Raw genomic sequence first — 4171 nt, forward strand, 5'->3', positions numbered from 1 at the left:
TTTATTATTTTGCTACTTAGCTTTATTTAGGTTTAATGATATTAATTCTTCCCTAATCATGTCTTTTTAATGAAAAATTATAACAAGGCCTTTACTTTATTTACTTTTAGCTATTTCATAAATACCAGAAGAGAAACTGGATGGTTTGTGAGGAAACTTAGAAAAATTTTTCCATAAAGCAAACTTAGAAATCCTTCCCTTTGGCCCCGTCTTCTAATCCTCCTTCACTGTGTTGAAGAGAGATGGAGTTTTTCCAGGTTTTGGGTTAGCTGGGTGGTTTCCAGACCGACTGGACTCTCCAGGTAGGCAATTCCCGCACAGCCCTTTCCAGTCACTGGATTTATGATTTATCCAACTTTGAAAATGATCTCAGCCAGTTCATGCTTCACATGCTTTGTTTGTGGGACAGGTAAAGCTTTGAGAAGCACAGTATCCCCAGTGGTGCACTGCTGGGGAGCTTCGTGGGCAAAGTAGGTTTTTCGCTTATTAAACTACTTTAATAAATAGGGATTCAGAACAAGTCTGGTCACTCTCACTTCAGCAGTTTTTTGCATTGCTGTCCCAATCACCTTCCCCATGACCCCCATTTGGCATGGACGGTTGAACGAGCTATTGACATTATTTGGCTTTGGTCACCTGGAGCGCTCCCTACGCTGTGGTGCTTCCGGCCCCGGAATCTACTTCCATCTGCAGCGGTGGCATGTGGCTGGCAGTCACCTCCCAGCTCCTTCCATAATCATTTCTGATGCATGAATTTTGGTCTACTTCAAAAAGACAATACAAAACAAAACAAAATCATAAAATAAATAGAAAAGTACTGATGACCTATGAAGTCAGAGTGTCAGCACACAAGTTACAGAAATATGTTTTGAAAAGGAATTAAAAAGTTTAGAGAAAGTTATTAAAATAATTTCAATATAATCAGTCCATTTGAAACACAGAAACAGATGAACCAAAAAAATCAAGGTTTTTTTTCTAACTTTTTACCTTTTCTGCATTTATTGCTCATTTTTAAGAAGGCATTGGTGCTTTACTGGTGTGAAGATGCAAGATTAGAACATAAGTCTCAAATTGAGGTGGCTTGGCCAAATCTGGTTGAGAGAAGTGTTTTGTTTGACTTGCACAAAATAAATAACAAGTTTATTTTAAAATTAAACATGATGCCAACGTTTAAAAATTAAGGCACTTCGCGGAGCAGCTGGGCCCGTGAGCCATGGCCGCTGGGCCTGTGCGTCCGGAGCCTGTGCTCTGCAGCGGGAGGGGCCACAGCAGTGAGAGGCCCGCGTACCGCAAAAAAAAAAAAAAAAAAAAAATTAAGGCACTCGATACATTTAATATTGTAAGAAAAATCCATGATTCTGACTTTTTTTTTGAAAAAATATAGGCCAGCTTGCAACAAGGGGCATGGCAGCCATCTGCTAGAGTTGCATACAGGCTGCTCATTTTAGCTACCTTAGCTCCCTGGGTAGCCAGAGTCCCATTTACCATAAACACCTGTCTCCTGCAAGATTTTAGTTTCCGCCTCTTGGGATAGTCTATGATCCAAATAATACTTATTTCTTCTAGCAAAAGATAGAATCATAATATTTTCTTATTTCCTTCCTGGCAAACTTCCCACCCATTCCCAAATGATAATAATATAACATGGAAGTAAAACAAGGAGAAGTGTAAAATAACCCATTGTGAGATAAACAATCACTCCCATGCACTCCAAGCACATCGTCTTTTTGCTTGATAATTCAGCTTGAAATGAAAATCAGTGAAAAGGACCAACTATCTTCATGTCTTTCTTAACCTAGGCTCACACGAGTTCTTTGAAAGACAGACTTTCCAAAAGGGTGACAGCATCTCGGGTTGTGCAAACCTGCAGGCTAAACTACAGATGGTGCCATTCAGCAATGGCCAAATTGCTAGTTATGACCTTTTGAAAAATTCAGGGTTTATCATAGAAACAGTGACAGTCGCCGGAATACCATGTCTCTTTTGGGCATTGTTTTAACAAATGCACTTGAAAGAAAAATATTCTCTGTTAACTACAGTTCCCAGAATACTTTGTAGAACATTCGGTCTCTAGTGATCATAAAATGGCATAGCCCTCTGCCTCCTCTGACAGAACTCAGAGGAAAGTGAGCAAGTGCATTATACCATGTGACAAACTTTAAATTATGAAAAACACTAGTGTGTAGTTTCATCGGAATTTGCATTCCGCTGGCAGGAGGTAGATCTGAAATCTATTTTTATCCAAAGGATCTTGTTAAACTAAGATTGCCTGTTACTATATGTAGTTCTTTCATGCAGTAGTGCCTGATGGTACTTCTTATAAACAATAGAGAATAAATCCAAACAAGCTGAAAAATGTTTATTGAAAAACACTGTAGTTCAAGAAAAATTACATCTGCATGGACTGCATATTTTGGATGCAATTTATGGTGCAGTTTCTCTTCATTAACCACATCTCAGAGAATTTTCAAAGCGTCAGTTTGCATATTATTAACATGTACTTAAAATAACAATATAGAAAGCGTCAGGATTAAAATAAAAGGTTAAGCGTAAAATGTGAGGTGCTCTCAGTGTGTCTATATACATACAATTCCTTAGAAATTCAGCTTTTTAATTAAAGTGAACTAGACCTTACCTAGACCAGCTAGATTAATAAGTATCTCATTCTACTTTAACTATTCTCCTTAATAAAAGCAGATGGAATCTATTTTGTAAGAAAAAGTATAGTATTAACCATCTTTGCTTCTTTTATGTAGCTAAACACATAAAATTATTCTACAGCATTTTTCATTGGAAAGAAACAGTGACAAAAAGGAAGCTATAGCACATGAACTCTATGGAAATTTTTCTTCAGTTACTCTACATTGCAGATATGTATTTGGTTGGATGCTTGATTGTTTTTGTTTATTTTTTTGCCATTTATATATATTGTCTATTATTTTACAGCTAGAGATTCTTAAAGGAAAATTTATATCAATTTTATTTACAAATGCATATAGCATTTTAAACCATTAAAAAGCTAAATGTGAACACTAGTAATAAGTAAGTTTCTGAAAATTTCAATATTATGCTATCCATGTGTCCTCTCTAATCATTCAAACTCAGATCCTTGAGGACATTCCTTGCGAGTTAGTGGAAGAAGATGGATTCTAATCTATTACTTATATGTACAGTTTCTATGTATAGTATAATGAAAAGTTCGTTTTCATTCAGAATTGAGTTGGAGGGAATTCCCTGGTGGTCCAGTGGTTAAGACTGGCATTTTCCCTAGTCGGGGAACTAAGATCCCACAAGAAGCCATGCAGAGCAGCCAAAAAAAAAATGAGCTTGAATCCAGCTGGTATTTCCTAAACTCTGTGATGTTGGGCAAGTCAGTTAATCTGTCTGAGCTTCAGTTTTCTCATCTGAAAAACGGATAAAAATATTTACTTCATAGAATTTTTGAGATCTATGCAAAGCACACATTACAGAGTCCAACACACAGGAAGTATTTTAAAAAGGTAGGGGTGGTTATCGATATCTCTGAATCTAAAATACTATCAAAAGGCAGTCCAAGTCAGCCTGAATTTGTATTAGATGCTGTTTTAAAATAAGAATTAAATTTCAGCTGTTACCACTATATTTTCAAACTTCCTAGGTAGGCATATCCTACATCTCTCATTGATTAAGCCTCCAATCCAATCAGTGGAGAACCAGCCCTGCCCTTCATGGCCCTTGCCCTTTCAGGCTCCCTTGTTTGAGCTTCTCAGTTTTGTCACTCTAAGTGAATTTCTAGTTACACTTCAATGATACTTCCTTTGATGCACAAAGACAGAAATACTCACAGCTTCTCTCTTTTTGCAACATCAAACTCTTCTCAGTGTGTCTGTTGATACAGCTTCCTTCACTATAAGTTACTTGAGGGGTACCTCAGGGTGTTTCCCTAGCATTAATACATTACCTACAAGTTGCTAGAAGAGAAGCAGCTAAATTATTTGAAAACTATGCTATGAAAAAGAAAGTTTAACTAAATGGAAATTAAACAATGTTAAAAGCAAGTTTTTCAGTGCAAAACCACATTAGTTTTATGGAAGGAAGACGTGCAGTTTGTTTTACTCTTCCTTAATCCCTGATTTTCATATCAGAATTCCTCCATAAGTGTTGCTGGTTCAGCCAGCCATGGTCCTCGTCG

General features: G+C 37.0%; 1 pseudogene across 1 annotated transcript; it reads right to left on the reverse strand.

The window, feature by feature from the left end:
* Nucleotides 1-224: 224 nt before the first annotated feature.
* LOC309809404 (small ribosomal subunit protein uS17m-like) lies at nucleotides 225-619 on the reverse strand (annotated as a pseudogene). Its single transcript has one exon. The product of its transcript is annotated as a small ribosomal subunit protein uS17m-like (transcript).
* Between the last annotated feature and the right edge of the window lie 3552 nt (nucleotides 620-4171).

This window comes from Mesoplodon mirus (genome assembly GCF_964341445.2).
Source record: "Mesoplodon mirus genome assembly, chromosome: 8".
In the NCBI taxonomy this organism is placed as follows: Eukaryota; Metazoa; Chordata; class Mammalia; order Artiodactyla; family Ziphiidae; genus Mesoplodon; species Mesoplodon mirus.